Here is a 21631-nt window from a genome sequence, read left to right as displayed (position 1 = left end):
TTATTTTCGTACTTTTTTAGTAGGCGAGAGTTGATGGAACATACTGCTGCGCTAAGATGTTGGCTGCTTATTTGTACATGGTCAAATACATAGTTCTTCATATATATATAACACCCTCTTTAAAATGAATGTTACAAGTTGACATAATAACTCTAAACAATCTGAAACCTTTTTTATGAGATGGTTTTATTATATTAACAAACTTGATACGCTGATGTCTGCAGAATGTTTATCTCCTTTTTTATTTTTAAATTGAGGTATTTTGATGAATTATTTTCATTATGTTGATACGGTTTACTTAACTTTAATGTCCTAAAACCGTTTTTAAGACAAAACTACTTCGACGTAAACGGAATCATCCTTATGGCTAATGATGAAGCTAAATGCATGTTGGAGCATGTTTCATAAATGGTATTATAATGATTACACATACCCAACATTACTTTCCCCCTTCTTCACCATAAGACCAATTTGGTTAGGGTTCACTTACTCTACGAATCATTGACACAATGAGCCTCCAAATATGTAATTCTTAAAACACATGGCTCACTTACTCTACAAATCATAGTCTATACGAGCTTCGTAAATAATATTGAAGGTTCACTTGCACTACAGGCTCGTATACTATACGAGCCGATCAAAAATATTAAATAAATGAAGAGGGTTCACTTACTCTACAGATCATAGTGCCTATGAGCCAAGCGTATGAATTCTTGAATAATTCAGGAATAAGCTCGTATAGTATACGAGCCAAAATACTGAATTTAAATAAATTACAGGAGTAGGCTCGTATACTATACGAGCCTATTTCATGATAACTATTACACAAATAGAAGACGGCTCACTTACTCTACAGTTCATTGGCACAATGATCTGTAGAGTAAGTGAACCCTCTACAAATATTAAAAGGCTCACTTACTCTACGGTTCATTTAGCTACTCGTCGCGCGGTTTGCAGCGCATCGTTGCAGGCGTGTATGGTAAACCAATACCGCAGTTCTGCCGTTCTGCCTTACTTCTGCCGTTTACTAGTCTTTCAGCGTGAAAGAGAGCTTGTTATGTTAATGCATTGTTGAATTTTTAACTTGTGTACTCGTTGCTAGAAATCAAGCAATTATCAAGTACCGGTATTACAGGAGCTATTTTAGGAGTTATTACAGACTTAATTTTCCATTAATTAAAAAGACTCACGTAAAAGCTTATGCAACTAATGGAATTACTTACTGTGTTATGAACATTTCTATATAATTAAAGTTGTAAATATTTTAAAATTGTTTAGAAGATTGCCTTTTTAGTGTTTTCTACAAACGTGTCTCAACTTTGTAACGTTATTTCCAAGATCAATTATCTTCTATTTAGTGGAATTGGCCTTAAGAGGAGACCCAAAATAAAAATTCATCATTGTTACAAAAGTCATGGTTTATTTAAAATAAAACAGTTTCTTCTAAACACTTTCAAAACCAAACCCAAAATCAAACTGAAATTTATTTACTTCCATTAGTTTTCTTTAAATATAAAAATCAACAAATTTAAAACATTCGGCTAATATTTTTTTATGGGACATTTTAAAACCATTAATCACTGGTACACACTTGAGCCCTGTGAACAAACAAACCCGTTCCTAGCTTATCTGTCTACAATACAAATACATATTTCTTTAATGTTTCAAACTTCTTTAAATTGAAAAGCTAAACAATTGAATTAAAATCCTTCGAAATTAAATTAGGTTACATTAATTTCTTCCTGAATGAAATAAAATTTACAATTGCTAAACGTTTCTAGAAACTTTAAAAACTTTACTTTAATTAGCATTTATTATTTTTAGATCCAAATTTAACTATATTAATCTATATAAATAAAATTAGAGTTTTGTCTGTACATTGCTTAGAATAATGAACTTTTTGGTTATTTTTACATTTCATAGGTCAGAGAAACCGAATCAAACCTTATCTCAATTTCTGTCTGTCTGTCTGTCTGTCTGTCTGTCTGTCTATCTGTCATTCTCTTGGTAACGCTAAAATACGCACTTTATTACAACTACTCCTCAATAACTATAGCACTGTCCCGCCTGAAACTTATTTTCCAAATACTATACATATATGAGATGGTTTTAGACGTATTTCATCGAATATGAGACAGTTAGATATTTAACAGTAAACCCTTGAAAATCAAGTTTTTGTCGATTTTTGACGTGGAATTTCTGGAAGCCCATGTTAACCTTATGAGAAATGAAATTATTGAATCTTAACAGCTGTTTCAATTAAACAAGTTGGTTCTGTTCTGTGATGTTCAATAGCATTAAAGTTACAAGGATTACCAACAGGGTGCAGCACTAGCACTATTATTTCTTTTACATTTATGACAACAGCTAATTTGCAACCTGGAGGCGAGTGAGCGTAGCGAACGAGCTAACCTGAAGGCAAGTGAGCGTAGCGAACGAGCTAACCTGAAGGAAAGTGAGCGCAGCGAACGAGCTCCAACATACAGGTGAGTGAGCGTAGCGAACGAACTTCAACCAGGACGTGATTGAGCCATGCAAACGAGATCAGATAGTAAAAATAAAAGTAAGCCTACCGTTATAGGATCGACCGGCAGACACAGAGGTAATTTAACCTTTTATTGATTGTCATACCGATCCGGAACAACAAAAAACAACATAAAATGAAGCTATGTATAATAGTTTGGCCAGCATATCTTAAAATATGCAAACCAACTGCTGTTCGTTATATAAGAAGGTTTCAACTGAATATTATAAGATCCCCGTGCGTAGAACGGGTACACAGCTAGTAAATTCTAAAAGAATAAAAAAGGTGCATTTTATATTTACATCTTTTACTAATTGAAAGAAAAGTTAAATATCTAATAAGAAAACATCTATGGTCTTTCTTGTTATTACAATAATTAGCAGAGAGGGAGGGATAAAAGTAAATGAATTAAAATAACATAAAAAAATAAAATAAACTTACGACTCATTGAGTAGGCTGCAGAAAATTCACCCCAGGTCTGGACACTGTACATCTACACTCTTGAACTAACAACCCCACATGGAAGCAGCTCCCTTATATAAGATATCTCAGTTCTGGAACCTTCTACCCCTACTCTGGCCAGCACATGCACTGGACCAGGTGATAAGGAAGCTTCCAGAGCTTTCTTATCAAGAAGTCTTGCTACTGCAGGCTACTCTTGACTATTGTAAATGTAAAACTTTAATTTCAAATCATTACAACAAAAAATAAAATAAAAATTATTTTCTCAAATTTCTATATGAAACTAAACCATGTTACAACTTAAACACATAGCCGCAATAATGTTAATGTGCATGAGCATTTTCGCCAATGATAATGTACCAATGTCGACCGTACCAATGTCTAAACTTTACTTTCAAATGGATTTGTTGTTAAATTTTTTTATATTTATACATCATACATAATTTAAATGTTTTTACGTGACAAAATAACGAAATATAACAAGCTAGATTACATACAATATAATTTAGGCTTGAGCTAATGGAAAACTGTAGTTTTCGCATACTTGTCTTAACTTACAGATTCAATTACATCCTTTGTTTACCAAACAAGATATTTACATTTTTTTTTATTTTTTTTTTTAACTTTATTTAATTTACAATCTGTTCAAGTTGAACAATAAGCAAATGATATAAATAGTAATACAAAAATAACTTGAAGAACATGAGCTAGTGATTGACCACCGTCAACACTAGCAAACAAAGAGAATTTTCATAACACTTAGCCGAATCTGAATGGTAGGTCCAATATCGTATGTCGCTTCAGTCTGTAGATGGTGTTGTGATTGTCCAATAAATTAAGTGCAAGATGATTTGAATGATTTTCCAATTTTATAATGTATTTTTCACTATATTTTGTAATTTCTTCTTTTACTGTTCGAATTTGAAGATCATTGTGAAGTGTTCTGTTGGTAACAAACCAAGGAGCGTTGACAATTTTACGTAATAATTTTGATTGGTAACGTTGAATAATTTCAATGTTTGAGGTACTTGCTGATCCCCAAAGCTGAATACCATAAGTCCAAATTGGTTTTAAAACTGTTTTGTACAGTAACAATTTATTTTGTGTACTGAGTTTTGATTTAGATCCAAGAAGCCAATTAAGTTTAGTTGTTTTTAAATTTAGATGTTGCCTTTTAGTCCAGATATGTGCCTTCCAATTAAGCTTTGCATCTAAGTGCATGCCCAAGTATTTTATTTCCGTTACTTGAGGGAGGTGAATATTGTTCATGGATACTGGAGGACATGTAGCCTGATTTAAGGTAAAAGTAATATGTGCTGATTTATTTTCATTAATTTTGAACCTCCATGTTTTAAACCAATGAGAAATTTCATCCAAGTTTAGCTGTAAATTTGCTGTAGCTTGAGCTGGATTGTCGTGGACAGATAAAATCGCCGTGTCATCCGCAAATGTAGCAACCATAGTGTTTACACTTTCTGGTAGGTCCGATATATAGAGAATATACAAGTATGGTCCAAGCACGCTTCCTTGGGGGATTCCTGATTCTATAGGGTAAAGGTCAGTTAAGTAATTTTGATGTTTAATTTGGAAAGTTCTGTTGATAAGATATGATTTTAAAATAGGAAAAACTGAATGGGGTAGTAACTTCTTAATTTTGAATAGTAAACCAGAGTGCCATACTTTGTCAAATGCCTGACTGACATCAAGGAAAGCAGCAGAACAAAATTGTTTGTTTTCCAAACAGTTTCGAATTGTATGAACAACCCTATGGACCTGCTCCACGGTGCCATGTCTCCGTCTAAACCCGAATTGGTGTCCTGGAATGACGTCGTCTTCTTCAAAAAGAGCTTGTAGTCTTTTGAGGAACAATTTCTCAAACAATTTGGACACTATAGGCAAGAGACTTATAGGTCTGTAGGAAGTGATTTCATGAGGAGGTTTTCCTGGTTTTGGTATAACAATTAATTGGGCTTTCTTAAATTGAGTTGGTATGTGGTCTAGTCTCAATATAGAATTAAAGAGAAATGCAATAAAAATCATTCCTTTCCTTGGCAGTTCTTTTAACATTTTCCCAGTGATAGAATCGTACATTTATTGAAAAAATAACACTTAGACAGATCAATAATTGTAAATTACGATGACAACTGCATTTACATAACAATCATTATACAAAGAAGTATGTTTTTGTGACAAAGAGGTCAAATAGAAATTTCTTTTAGAACTATATAATTTACTAGCTGTGTACCCGTTCTACGCACGGGGATCTTATAATATTCAGTTGAAACCTTCTTATATAACGAACAGCAGTTGGTTTGCATATTTTAAGATATGCTGGCCAAACTATTATACATAGCTTCATTTTATGTTGTTTTTTGTTGTTCCGGATCGGTATGACAATCAATAAAAGGTTAAATTACCTCTGTGTCTGCCGGTCGATCCTATAACGGTAGGCTTACTTTTATTTTTACTATCTGATCTCGTTTGCATGGCTCAATCACGTCCTGGTTGAAGTTCGTTCGCTACGCTCACTCACCTGTATGTTGGAGCTCGTTCGCTGCGCTCACTTTCCTTCAGGTTAGCTCGTTCGCTACGCTCACTTGCCTTCAGGTTAGCTCGTTCGCTACGCTCACTCGCCTCCAGGTTGCAAATTAGCTGTTGTCATAAATGTAAAAGAAATAATAGTGCTAGTGCTGCACCCTGTTGGTAATCCTTGTAACTTTAATGCTATTGAACATCACAGAACAGAACCAACTTGTTTAATTGAAACAGCTGTTAAGATTCAATAATTTCATTTCTCATAAGGTTAACATGGGCTTCCAGAAATTCCACGTCAAAAATCGACAAAAACTTGATTTTCAAGGGTTTACTGTTAAATATCTAACTGTCTCATATTCGATGAAATACGTCTAAAACCATCTCATATATGTATAGTATTTGGAAAATAAGTTTCAGGCGGGACAGTGCTATAGCTATTGAGGAGTAGTTGTAATAAAGTGCGTATTTTAGCGTTACCAAGAGAATGACAGATAGACAGACAGACAGACAGACAGACAGACAGACAGAAATTGAGATAAGGTTTGATTCGGTTTCTCTGACCTATGAAATGTAAAAATAACCAAAAAGTTCATTATTCTAAGCAATGTACAGACAAAACTCTAATTTTATTTATATAGATAAAGACCGGCCTTTTACAGTATTATGGTTTACAGTACTTATTAATTGCGCAGTTGTTAAATGCCCTTATAAACATATGAAAATTAAAAATTTAAATTATTAAATCATTTTCTTTACAAACTCATGAACAATACAAAACGTTCGCTGACCCCTCATAGAAATGAAAAGTAAAGATGATCGCAAGATCTCAAGTTCAAGTCACGTTCTCATGGGCAAAGACCTGGCTGAGAACAAGCCAGGCATAGATTGAATTTCGATTTTAATGAATAAAGTGTAAAAAAATGGCCTGATCTGTAGTTTTGCAAAGTGTTTTTAAATTTTTGAAATCTTTATTAGTTTGGGCAGGATTATTCATAAAAGTTAGGTTTTCTCCCATAAGATTAACATGGAGGAATCTAAATATTTAATTGGAAACTTTGTGTCCACTAATTCGAGAGAACGGCTGGGCGTAGAAACTTGGTAGAGGTGTCCAAATAAAGGTTTTGGTCTGTAGATAAGTTATCAAAAGAAAAACTAAGTAAATTCCCTTAGGGCTCTGCCCCAGAAGCCTTTAAAGATCCCTCCACAGATTTGTTTACATTTTGGTCATGTGGATAATACTTTTTAATGAAACAGCTGTTAATTTTTAAACTGTATTTTAAACAACACACATTATTAGGAGTTACTGAACTGTCCAAAAGAAGTATTTGCAATGTTATTTTCTGTTTGTAATCTATTATATTATTAAAGTGATACAATAAAATTTTATGTAAACGGTTAAGGTCATTTACCAAATGAAAATATAGGCATATGGCACATCAAAATGAAGCTTAGAGTGTGTAGATTTGCCGAAAAGTATTGAAATGGACGAATTCCCTGAGGGCGCTGCCCCACAGGCTGATTTCCGAAGGGCTACGCCTGGCATGCTTTCAATGTTTAAATGATTTAATTTAATTTAGTTAATGAAACAGCTGGTCTGTACAATGAACTGGTGTTTGTTTATTTACTCGAAAAAGACGTTGGTGTTGTGAATGTAGATTGAGGATGGTTAGTGAGGTTGTATACGTTTTGTAAAGTATTGCTAAAAGTTTCATTTTTTAATTTAAGAGTAAGCTACATGTCAAGAGGCTTGACTAAAATTGAAGGATTATGGTTAAACATGTTATTCATGAAGGGTATTGCTAAAGTATGCTAAGGTATGTTGCCATATTCTTAGGGATCTATTAACATCAAAAGTAGGGGTTTGAAAGTAAGTAGGTTTACGCTGTTTGCGCTTTTAAATCAGTTTATATTTTCAAACTAAATCATAGAGTTGCTGTATTTTAAAACACACATCAGCACCACTTTAATAGCTCTCTAGGTCACATTTTCTTCCCGTTGCAAAGCACGGGTATAGCAGCTTGTAGCTATTTACTTTACAAGTGTAGTAAGAGCGTTTTTACATCACGCAGGTGAAGGTTGTGCAACGAGCGGAAGCGAGTTGCATAATTTACCTAAGTGATGTATAAACACGCTAACGTACAAGATTTTACCTGACCCGACAATATACAGGAGGTTACGAACAATATTAATCATTATCCATTTCACTCATCTTCTAACAGTAACGTTCATTTACACAGTAACGTTCATTTACAAACAAAAGCTAGGTTAGGAAAATTCTTCAAAACATAACAATAAAATTCAAGAGCACAGCTGATTTCTAGCGTTGAACGTCGTTGGCTCCATAGATGTATATTTTTTAAGTTAATCGCTAAATGTTATTTAAATGGGTTTCATTACATCACCGAGTGAGTTTTTGATACTTTACATCACTCGAGAAGTAAGGAAGTTGTATACATCACGCTTGGGATAGGGAAGTTTAACATGGCGGGTTAGGTAAAATTAATTTTCTTCTGTATCATGTCATGTTTTTCAATATAACGTTTCATTACGAAATCAGTTAAAAATCCTTTTATCACAGTAACTCTTTCAATCATTTCTTATTGAACTATCTTATATCTATTGTACGGGTTGCTGTCTGCCTTTTTCACCACTTTTGTCTATATTTTATCATATTATCTTTGACTATCAATGATATTATTCTAGACAGATCATCATAGGTTCATGAAATTATTGTCATACATGTTTTCAAACGTTGGACAAATCTTCGATTGTGTTATACAATACACAATAATACAAGTGCAAAAGGACACGTTGCCCATATGAGCCGTGTCCATATTTTGTTAAATTAATAATAGTTTAGAGCAACTGGATAAAACATTTGACAATATTTATGTAGAAATATGTGTATGATTTAGAAAGTCATTAAGCTGGAAAACTTCAATTTACTGCAGACTTTTCAGAGAGGTTACTTTGATTTATTCATTCAACACAGAAACCTTGCCTAAAATGGTATACCTATCTTGAATTATTTGCAGTGGCCTATATTACGGACCGTGGCCCACTGGGTTGGTAACAAAATTGAACATAACACGACATTTTGGCTGTAAACAATAGCATAAAGAGTAAGTACTATTTAAGCAGCTACTGTCGTGACGTAAAGGTCATATTCCTTTTAATTTAGATCACATCATCCTTTATAAGATACGTTGATTAACAATGCATGTAAACGTCGATATTAACGTAACAGCCAATTTACAGTACTTATTTTTATTTTTGGAAATGTTAAATTGCTATGTTATTTGCATTATTTCTTGCCAATGAAGCTGCGCAACCTTTTAAACAAGGAGGTCCCTAAAAGTTCAAGAATAAAAGCCAACTCCACTTCAAGTACATTCCACTACACCTAACATTCTGTAGAGAGATTATATTGACAACTTTATGAAAATGATAAGGCTGAGACAGCTAACTGCCATCCCCCATGTCACGCAATTCCAGCTTTAACAGTAACCCCACAACCAATTTTTCAAAACTATGCTGGAGGGTTATTTGTTGAACAGAAGTACGATAAGAACTGACGAGTTGTGACGAAGGAAAACTCCCTTTGAAGTTTCAGGCATTTGACATGTCTCACATATCTAAGTTTTCGACCAATCTAGTGTAAACTAACTTTTTTTACTTCATTAATACTATCAATCCTTATTGCCTTGATATTTAATCGGATATCTTCTAATCTGCAGTACAGCAATCATTTGCAAATTGCATTTCCATCCCGTAATCATTTTCATCTTGATTTGTATTAATTTATGTTATCACTTTAATTGTTATTTTACTGTATTATTGGCCTAACCTACGTGAAAAAGTGTACTTCATCTATCTATAATATTAAAACGAAACAGTGTTTTTTTTACGATTCTGAATCAACCACTCTACGGATTTTCATGATTTTTGTGTTGAAAGAAATATTATTTTGAGAACTAGGGAATGTCGAAGCCATAATTTTAGTTTAGGATCCCAGTTTTTTAGAAATTAAGTTTTAATTTTTAAAAAGTCTAGCAGCCGACGCTAAGATTCTAAACTAGCTTTTGGCATAAAATAATTTTCTTAACATAACAGCTGTAAACATTCAGCTTTTGTGTCACAAATTCAGCATTTGGATAAAAATATAAAGACATACTTAGGGTTGACATATTTATACTATGTGTAATGCTAATCATTGAAACGTTCAATTCTTCTGTAAGAGGATGACAGATTAATTAAATTACACATAGTAAAATACTAGGATGTTCAAATTATTTTTTAAAGCAATCTTTGTAGTCTTCGATTTGTTTTGGAGCAATATAATTTGTTTTAACTAACAGCTGGTAAAATATAAACTATGGAACTATGAAGTTATTTTATTTACTCTTATTTTGTCATTGATTATAGGAAACTAGGGGAAACCCGTCGAAATCGACGGTTACTTTCAAGGCTTACGTTAATTCATCTAACTGCGATGAATTGGGTGAAATATACATATTTTAAACATTTAACATTGTTCAAAGAGTAATAAGTGTAAAAAAATAACAATATTGCGTTAGTTGCCAAATTTGGTTGTTCATTCAATGATTAAAATATTTCCTATCCTGTACGTCATCGGAGTTATTATTAGTATGTTATATGGTATCTCTTCCTTTGGTAGAACCTTTTAATAGTATTTAAATCGTATTGGTGGATCTTATAGTTAAACACTTCGGCGACTTCATCAGTGTTTGAGAAAAAATATATGTTTGTTGAGAAGACACGTTCTAACTTCAAAGGGAGTTATATCCGTTACAGTGTAAGTTTGATTTTCCTTCGTCACGTCGCGTCAGCTCATATCGTACTTCTGTGCCAATGAATGAACCCTCTAGCATAGTTTTGAGAAATTGACTATGGGGTTACTGAAAAAGCTGGAATTCCTTGACATGGGGGATGTCAGTTGTCTCGGCCTTATCAATAACATAAAGTTGTCAATATAATCTCTCTACGGAATGTTAGGTGTAGTGGAATACATGAAGTAAAGTTGGCTTTTATTCTTGAACTGTTAGGGACCTCCTAGTTCATATTATGATCTTGGCGGCTTCATTGGCGATAAATAATGCAAATGACATAGCAGCAATGGAACATTTCCAAAAAGCAAAAATACTGTAAAATGGCTGTTACGTATATATTGAAGGATTTTCCACTGATTTCGTAATGGAACGTTATATTGCAAAACATGGCATGATAAAGAAGAAATCAATTTTAAAATCAGAAAATAACATTGCAAATACTTATTTGGTAGAATTCAACTCCCAATAAATATGTGTTGTTTGAAATACAATTTAAAAATGAACAGCTGTTTCATTAAAAAGTATTATTCTCATGGCCAAAATGTAAACAACTCTGTGGAGGGATCTTTTAAGGCTTCTGGGACAGAGTCCTAAGGGATTTTGCTTAGTTTTTCTTTTGATAACTCATCTACAGACCAAGACCTTTCTTTGGACACCTCTACCAAGTTTCTACGCCCAACCGTTCTCTCAAATTAGTGGGGACAAAGTTTCCAATCAAATATTTAGATTCCCCCATGTTAATCTTATGGGAGAAACTCCAACTTTGATGGCCTGTGGGGCAAAGCCCGAGGATTTTTACTACATGAATTGGTGAAAGGGGTGTCTACACAAATAATACTTTATTTTGACACGTCGTTTGTAAAAATCCGTCCATTATTAACGGAGGAGTAGTATTTTCTAAAAATCGCCTTCACGTATCTTACTAATATTATAAATCTGAAAGTTTGTGAGTTTGTGTGTATGTTTGTGTGTATGTTTGTGTGTGTGTTTGTGTGTGTGTTTGTTGCTCAATCACGCATAAACTACTGGATGGATTGGGCTGAAATTTGGCATGATGATAGCTCACATTCCCGATTAACATTAAAGCATATTCTTATCTCAAAAACCCTTTCGGGCTCCGCCCCAGTGGCTCTGTAGTTCCCCATGTTAATCTTACGATTTTTCATATTTAAAAGGAATTAATGAATCTTAACAGCTGTTTCAATTAAACAAGTTGGTTCTGTTCTATGATGTTCAATAGCATAAAAGTTACAAGGATTACCAACAGGGTGCAGCACTATTAATTTTTTTTTAATTTATGACAACAGCTAATTTCCAACCAAAAGGTGAGTGAGCGTAGCGAACGAACTTCAACCTGGAGGCGAGTTAGCGTAGTGAACGAGCTCCAACCTAAAGGTGAGTGAGCGTAGCGAACGAACTTCAACCAGGACGTGAATGAGCCATGCGAATACTTATGAAGTTAAACGGGGCGAAGCCCGCGGGTACAGCTAGTTATATATAAGGATAAGTAAGATTAGTAGAGATAATTAGACCACAGTTTAAAATAGTTTAGAACAAAATTAATTAAACCACAGTACAAATCGAGGATCGGTACACGAGTCTTAATAAAAAAGGATAAAATGCAAATTATTTTACTGCTCCACTTTTCAAGGAAAGAATAGAAAAATAACAAAGTTTACATGTTTTCATTCTTCATGGTAGCTTTTTGTTTACAATTAATGTTTGTCTGCTTTAACTTTGTTTGGATTAGGCCCGAAAATATTGATGTCATAAAAAGAAGATCAAGATTAATCAGGAATCACGATTTTAAATTACCACCACTACCTCAGCCGGGTTTTATACAAAGATAAACAGATGGATGACATAGATTGAACACAACGTCAACATTGACCAAGGATACTGCAATTAGACAAACCATCCTTTTATGAAATCGTGTTCAGTTGTGGTTACGTTTCGTTTGGGGGTGCCTACATCAGCGCCCCCAAACGTGAAAATATCACTTTTATTTCAACTATGAATATATTGTAGTTTAAATTAACTATAATATGGGAAATTACGATGGACATTTATTCAATGAGGGTGGTTAATTATCAAGGCTAGAACTGATAACGGTATGGATAATAAACATTGACAATTACGTCGTTAGCTTTACTAGGGTGTAGACACCAACTTACACGGTCAAACTCAAGTGGTAGACTGACTAGTTTACCAAAGCGTCAAATTCGACTAAACAAATTTTATATTTTGGATAGGAAATAAGAATAATACTGTGACAGAAGTTAGTGCTCAAATTTCCTGGGAAACGGAAGCTATATGCGTTCCCACGCATGATGCCTTTTAATGCTAGTGGGACGATTTTTGCAGATGACTCTTATATAATAATTATATTGAAACTGAATTTACACTACACATAGGTTGTAAACTTAAAGGAATTGTTCAAAATATGCTATTTTACTAACTTCAATGCATTTTTCAAAGCGGTTTTTTACAATTGTAACTATATATTTGCATAGATTTTAATTGTTGTTTCAAACTTCAAATTCTCTTGCAAATTGATTGGCCCTCAAGGTCCTGCGATCTTACACCGTTATATTTTTCTGTTTGGGGGATCATTAAAAATAAAGTTTTTGCCGAACAACCCCTAGATAATGTCGACATTAATTTTGCAAGAAGACTCAATATTTTAAACTAGTGCCCCTGTTGCTCGAATTCGAGCAAATGCTAAGTATTAAAGGCGTTATTTTAAAACGAATAACAGTCATAATTTCTGACGAATGTAAAAAAGATTCGACTCAAAGATTTTGGAAATACTCATGATGTAGCTACATAACATATCGATATAATCTCTGTAAATATCTTATCATTTGTCAAAAGCTAATCTTTTTTTAGTGTTTTCTACAAATAGCCTTACTCATAGCCTCATTAGATTGCCATAATAACAATTATAAATCCTAAAAAAATTCTATTTTTTCTCCTTGGTGGTGTTATAAATGACTTTCCTATATTTCCATAGTTTAAATCAGCTCTTTCAATGCTTACTAAGAAATGCAGCACAGTGTTAATTCAGTTTTCTTTTGAAGACATCAATTTATCCAGGCTCTCTCGCTTTTTTCTATTGTAATATTGACGCCAACCCAAATTCAAATAGTAAACATTTCATTTCAACCAAGTCAGTAAATGTTTGTAACAAACTGTTAAATTAGCAAACTTATTGACTTTTACCTTTTACCTTTTACCTTGGTCCTCTTCTCCGTAGTCGTAGAGACTAGGGAATCGTCATCTTCTTTTTTTGTTGTGTTATTGTAGTGTTAACACGTTCGCTACTGCAATAGTACGAAATTTTTCATTCACATGGACCAGCGACGCACATATGCGACGGCCGGTTTCCACCCATAGACTGCCGTCGCATATATGCGACGGTTAGTCACATTAAAATAGACTGACGACGCATATTTGCGTCGGGGTTCTAATGTTATTAAAATGCTTATATCTTTGTAACGGTCTATTTGAAGGCACTGAATTCCCTGCAGTGGTCTACAGTGATGTCTGACGCACAACTGCGTCGCTTGGTCTGTGGATATGATGATTAGTGACGTCATATGATAGTTGGAGAAACTGGTCTTTACTTTTCTGCATCACTGTATGTATGTATGCAGTATTTATGCTGCATTAGCCTCTGTAGCTTTTATATTTGTTCAGTTATAATCTGTTCTTGAATAATCTGTTTTTTTTTTTACTTACTTTTACCTCAAAACACAACAAAAATTAACTGTCGCATATATGCGACGTTTGGTCTATTTCAAGAAAACTATGATAATTTTCACTATTGTCTTTGCTGTAGACCGGGTGTCGCAAATATGCGACATTACTAAAGGTTATAAAAAATACAAAAAAACAAGAATAAATTATTTACAAACACGATTGTAGCACATTACAGTGTAAATGATCACTGTTTTACAGGTTTTCACCCGTGGTCTGTGTGTACTGTTAACCAAGTGACAGCCGGTCTATGTGTAAGATTAAAATGTATACCTCAGTCTGTGGCAATGACCGCGGCGTCGCATATATGCGACGATCAGTAGCGAACGTGTTAATGTGTGTGTGTATGGTGTAAAGTGGGTTTATTTTAAAGCCTATCTTTGTGGTGAGCAGTGTGCTCTTCAAAGAACTCATCTAATTTGTAGAATGGTTTCTGGACTAAATATTCTTTGAGTGATTTAAAAAAAGGTTTTGGAGATTTGATTTGTTTTATATGTTCTGGGAGAGCATTAAAGATTTTTGACCCCATGATTTGAGGTATTTTGCTGGTTTTTGACAATCTGTGTTGTTGGATATCGAAGTTTGTTTTTGTGTTTCTCAAGCTATATTTGTGGCAGTTTTCCCTAAGCTTTGGGGGGTTTTGTTTTAGGAGGTTTACAACTTCAAGGATGTATAGGTTTGGAACGGTAAGGATTTTGTTTTTAACGAAGTATGGTTTACAATGCTCTTGTGGTTGTAGGTTCTCAATGATTCTTAATGCCATTTTTTGAAGAATTTGGATTATGTAGATGTAACAATCCGCCGCTGTCCCCCAGGCTACTATTCCGAAGCGTAAGTGAGATTCGAAGAGTGCGTAGTAGGCTATTTTTGAAGTATTTTTATCAGTTATAGAGCGTATTCTTCGTATGGCAAAAAGTGAGGATGATAATTTTTTCCCAAGTTTTTCCAGGTGGTTATTCCAGGTTAGGTGTTGATCAATGGTTATGCCCAGGAAAGTTGTATGAGTTGCTGTTGTTATCAATGCTTCTTCGGTTGATAGTTCAGGTTGTTTACTTGTGGTGGCGAAGTTAACATTTAAAGTTTTGGATTTATTAATTTTTAGGTCCAGGGTTTTACAAATTTCTATTGCTTGCTCAATTGTTTCTTTTATGTCTGATGATTCCTGGCCAATTTTTGTGGGAAAGAGGATGGTTGTGTCGTCGGCGAAGATAATGCTGGTCTTGTCCATTGGTAGAAGGTCTGGTAGGTTATTTATGTAAATTATGAAGAACAGAGGTCCCAGTACCGACCCTTGGGGAATACCTCGAGTTGTACGTTGTAGTGTTGATTTGGCTTTTAATTCTGTGTTATTGTTGTAGTAGTTTATTTCTACCTGCTGGAAACGGTTTGTAAAGTAGCTTTTTACCCAATTTAGGGCATTCCCCTTTATATTCATTTCATTAAGCTTGTTGATGAGGATGGTTTGATTTAGGCTATCAAAAGCTTTTTGGATATCAAGAAAAATTCCAGATACATTTTGTTTTTTCTCCCAGTAAGAGGTGATGGTTTCACAGAGTTGATTTAAGGCTGTATTTATGGACTTATTTTTGCGGAAGCCGTGTTGATTAGGCGAAAGAAAATCAATATTAATTAGGTGTTCCATGATTTGTTCGTAGATTACTTTTTCGAGGTATTTTGATAGGGTGGGAAGGATGGATATCGGTCTGTAATTTGATATTTTTGTAGTTTCATTTTTTTTATGTTTTGGGTATACTGTTGCTATTTTCATTTTTGTCGGTACTATTGCTTGATGAATTGATGCATTTATGATGTTGACGAGGGGTGACAGTAGCTCTTGTTGACAGTATTTAATAATTTTATTTGGTATTTCGTCGTATCCAGAGGAATTTTTCGGAGGTAGTTTTTTAAAGATTTTTGCCAGGTCTTGTTCGTTTATCGGTTTGAAAGTTGTTAGGTTATGGGTATAGCTTTTGGGTTCTTGTTGGAGTGATGTAGGAGTGGTGCTTGGGTTTTTATCATCGGGTGTTCCTTGATCTACAAAGTATGAATTTAAGGCATTACTTATAATTTTGGGATTGTCGATGAGCTGATTATCGATTTCGATGGTTAGATTTTTACGTGTGTGCTCTTTAGGCTTTCTTTCCTTATTTATGGTTGTCCATATCTCCTTGCTTTGATTTGTTGAGTTAGAAATTTTGCTTAGGGTGTGTTGTGATTTTTTCTTTTTGATTTCCAGGTCGTATGTACGTTTTAGGATGGTGAGGGTCTGCTTGTCTTCTTCTCGTCCGGTGGTATTGTATTTGTTTTGTGATGTTGTTAAGACAGCTTTCAGTTTTTGTAGGTTTTCGTCCCAGAAGTATGATTTATTTTTAGGCTTAAATATTTTTTGAGTTCTTGGCATAATTTCATCCATATCTCTTCTTATAATGTTGATAAAATTATTGTATTTTTGTTCCACAGACTGACTCTCATACACTTCTCTCCAGGTTTCTTTACCAAGTCTCCTTTTTATTTCTTCTAAATTTTGAGGCGAGATAGGCCTAATGATTTTTTTTAATGGTTTTGTTAAGAGAGTTTTAAAGTTTTTTATGTTACATACAATAGATTCGTGGTCTGAAAGGTTGTTTTGGCTGGTTTTTGCATTTATTTGGGAAGTATTGAGATTTGAGGCGCATCCGTCTATTGAGTTTTTTGATGTCGCTGTAATTCTAGTATGAGGTGTGTCGATAAAATTTATTATTCGACTGTTTACAATTAACATTATGTTCTTCTTCTCACTTTTAATTTCTGACAACAGCACAGCTGGAGGCTCATAACAATTTTTGTTTCCCATGTTAATCTATGGAGAAATACGAAACTTTAAAGGGCCCCAGGGCCTCACTCTCTAATTATTTCCCTAAAATGAGTCTCCTGCACAACTTCACGTTACGCTCTTTCCAATGAGACCAAAAACATGTCAATCGATTCAGTAGTTTCGGAGGAGTAATCGTCACAAAAATCCTGCTTGCGTATTAAATAAGTACTAGTGTACATGTTGCTCGAATTCGAGCAATCTATCTATATATATAATACGTGAAGCCGTATTTTGTTAACGCAACTCCTCCCTTATTTGTAGACCAATTTCAACGTTTAAGGTCTCAAAATATTCGTCTCAATATGTAGTTGTGCAATAAGAATTTAGAATTTAAAAATTCTTACTCTTAAGGGCGTGAGACCCTCTCAAAGGTCGGGTTATCCCCATAAGAAATACACAGAACAAATTTAAAAACAAAAAACAGCTGTTTATAAAAAGAAACTCATTAGTTTTTTGGGAGTAAATATTAATGTTTTAGTATTCAGTAGGTTTTCCAAGTTAAACAGTTTAATCAGTTTTGTTGGAAGAACGGAAAATGTCTGAGGTTCAAAGAAGAAATTTTGAAAACGGGGGGAGGAGATAATAAGGTATCTTGTGCGTACAAGGAGAGTAGAGAAAGGGAGGCCTGGTCTAACAGATACACATTCACTTGGTGAGATGAATAATATTTGCCAGTTCTGCTATGCAACTTACTTTGGAAGTAAAAAAATAGGTATACGAAGCACATAGTGTTGTCACGGTGGTAAAATAAACTTGCCTAATGTCAGATCAAATGAATGTATGCAAGAAATTTTTACTTATGACACTGACAGATTGAGATATTTCAAAACATTTAGTAGAAACCATAATAATGCCTTGAGTTGATAAGTTCAAGTAGTAAGATTATACCACATCTTGGCGGACCTTATGTTTTTATTGTAAACTTTTGTATTACTCGCTCTACTTTAATTGAGGAAAAACACAAATGGATTGTTTACTTCTAGGTGATGTTGCCAGTTCCTCGGAAAAACTTATACAAAGTTTTTTTACTGAATTTAGTGGCATTATTAGACATAGTGAAGGAATTAGTGTTCATGTATTCAACGATCGAGTAGTTACAGTCAAGTTTATTTTTATGATTCAGAAGAGGCAAATAATATACGCTGTTCAAAAAGAGAAAATGAAAATTGCTATCCAAATCTTATAGCTACAAGAGTTATCCAACCTATTTCGAAAAATGAATCCATACTTTCAAAACTTTGGGACAGGTATTAATAGAAACCCCACTGAACAACGTGAAAACGTTCTGATGCGGGGCATATACTGTGACTAACACACAACACGTTAACAAACTATCAATGGTGTTGCTGCTTTAGCCTATTCAAAGCAGATTATGGCTTTCCAGTTGATAACCCAGAGTTTGTGGGTAAAAAATTGAGCACATTAAATGGCTGATAACTCCACTTTTCAGGATTCTCTACGGAGAAAATTAGTTTGATTAGGGGGATGCCTAGGCTAGGCAACAGTTTTCTTCAATTCTCAACGCTGGAAAAACTTTGTTGCAACATGTTTGCTCGAATTGAAGCAGATCGATTATCATTCATCAGAAGTTATCAGTTAAAACTGAGAGCAGAAATAATGTAGGTGAATCTTGACGACACAAATAGAGATATTTAAAATTAGTTTCTAACATGTGTTTAAACAACTCTAAGCTGTAACAAACTAGAATTCCTCGAATTTAAGCATATCGTTTTCCTCGGCGTCGTGGTTTCATACTATGCGGCTCATTGAGCCGCACGGGTTCTCTAGTTGTAAAGTATTACAGGATTGGCAGACCAATAACAATCATACTTAGCTATCAACATTTCAACAAAAACACACCTATCTTCCCTGTAGCAGCAAACCTAAGTACTCATATTAAAATTAACTTAATGTTATTTTAATAGGAAAAATGACCATTTTAAGGGAATATTTAATCTTTGTATTAATTAAGCCAGGTAAATGGAAATTCGCTTAGTCTGAAGGTTTGCTGCAGATAGATATGGATTTGCTTATGTTAAATTTATTATTTTAAAAGCAACCATCACTTAATTTGAAGACGATAATTAAATAATAAATAATAATTAGTTGATTTGGAATTAGGAATCACATCCCTATTTCACAGTAGATATTCTATAATGACCGAGTGGTTTTATTAAAGTAAGTATATTTAACTACTAGCTGGTGCCCGTTCTACGTACGGGAATCTTGTGAGTAAGTAGAAATTTCTTAAATTCAGAACAGGAGTTGGTTTCCATATTTAGTGTGCACTTTTCCAGATATACTGGAAAAACTATTACTGTATAGGAATACATAATAACCTTCGCAAATACAATATCTGACAGTTTCAAGCCAAAACGAATGCTTCGCAATTAAATGTTGCCCAATCTTGTTAGTCCATATTTTATATCTAATGAAGGAAGCAAAGGAATTGCTTTATAGATCTACTAGCAACAGTCTGTTCTCAATCCAATGTTGTGTGTTGTGTTTGTGATGTAGAAGTGATTATTAAGTTGTTTAAATATAGACCCTGTAGTTTTGTACAAGTTAATGACAGAACCCCAGTTATTATAAACAACACATACAATTTACAGTTGGAATTGGGTCAACCCTCTTAAAAATGTCATTACATAATATAATGATGTAATTTATATTACAAATAAAGAGTAAAGAACTCATTTATATACTAACTAGCAACATTACCCGTTGTGGTTAAACACAACGGTCTCTAGTAAAATAATGGTTATGAAATCCATACACCACTTTACTCACTAATATTAATGGTACAGTTTAAGCACATAACATTAGAATCACATACTAAACCTAATGAACACACTTTAATTACAAATGCAAATTGTTAACAACAACATTTATAAAGAAAAATTAATTAGATAACAATAAGCTGTTGAATTATTAACACACTAGCAGAGTACCCGTCCTTCGTACGGGGTTGGAATATAAGTATAAAATGCTTATTGCAGTTATACTCAAGCTTTGCGTTTGCAATAAGGGAGGACACAGTTTGATAAAATTTGCTTTTAGCGAATTTCCCATATAGGGAATAAGCTATTACCGTAGTACTCACGGTAAGACCTGGACCCGGGACCGATTTTTTTTTTCGTTTTGAGGTCCCTAGAGGTCAAAAACACCATCCGTTCAAATTCATATATATATATATATATTTATATATATATATATATATATTTATATATATATATATATATATGTATCCGTTAGCGCGATAACTCGAGCAAAAATGATCCGATTTTGATGAAATTTGGTACAAACGTGTAAACCTACGTTTATTCGAACGAGTTCGCGAACCAGCATGATCGGACCATGGGAACGGGGGTTTATGGGGGCTTTTATGGGGTAGAAATGGGTTTTTCCCATTTTTGACCCAAAAAACATAAAATTTTGCAATTTCTTTCGAAACTATTTTGTAGAGCTTAAAAAAACAAATAATTTAGTATATTGAAGCGTTATAATGCGCCTAATGGTTACGGAGAAAATTCCAAAAAATTGTAAATTTAAAATTCCCATGTTATTCTTATGGAGAATAAGTAAACTGTTGTAGTTTGCTTGTTTATAAACATATTTTGCCCAAATTTGGAAAATGTTTTTATTTATTACTAACTATTAACATTTTACATAAAAAAACACTTTTACCCTCCCTGTTGCAGCAAACCTAAGTATGTTTTAAACTGATTCTATTTAAATAGGGAATAAATGTGATATTTTTAAGGAGACATTTTAGTGTAAATCCATTTAGGGAAATTGAAATTCGCTTAGTCTGCAGGTTTGCTGCGGCGGGGGTATTTTAAATTTACAGTATTCTATAGTATTACACATCTACCATAGCCATAATGTTCTACCACTTCACCTAAACAATAGAGAAAAATAAATTATCAACAATTCGCAAAATATCACAAATTATTCATGAAATGAAAAACATAAACATAACTGTAAACGATCCTACTTTGACAGTTATCATTGCGAATCACAGTTTTTTTGCTGCTTAGTTAAAATTAGCTGTTTACATAAATGCAAAGAAAAATATAGTGCTGCACCCTGTTGGTAAATCTTATAACTTTTTAATGCTTTTCCGTATCATAGAACCAACTTTTTTAATTGAAACAGCTGACTAAATTCTTTAATTCCCTTTAAATATGAATACTCATAAGGTAAACATGGCGAATCACAGAGCCACTGGGGCGGAGCCCGAAAGAATTTTGAGATAAGAATATGCCTATATGTTAATCGGGAATGTAAGCTATCATCATGCCAAATTTCAGCCCAATCCGTCCAGTGGTTTAAGCATGATCGAACTTCAAACAAACAAACAAACACACAAACTTTCACATTTATAATATTAGTAAGATGTTTCGTATGATTAGATTATACATACTGGTAATCCAATTATTACCATCTATAAAAATAGTTGGTTTTTCTTTTCCGAGTCTGGTTAGCTCTTCTACCCGACCGATTTTCATAATTTTGGCCAACTAAGGACGTACCGCAGATTTATTTGAGCTATTGTTTATTGAGATCGGACTACCTAAAAAGCACACTGCTGAATCACGAATCAACGATAATTACCTATCTGCAATCAATGATACGTAACTCTAT

The sequence above is a fragment of the Macrosteles quadrilineatus genome, unplaced genomic scaffold (assembly GCF_028750875.1).
Source record: "Macrosteles quadrilineatus isolate MER2022 unplaced genomic scaffold, UCM_ALF_1.0 Scaffold_1__1_contigs__length_201487025, whole genome shotgun sequence".
NCBI lineage: Eukaryota > Metazoa > Arthropoda > Insecta > Hemiptera > Cicadellidae > Macrosteles > Macrosteles quadrilineatus.
Note: the sequence above shows the minus strand (reverse complement) of the source record.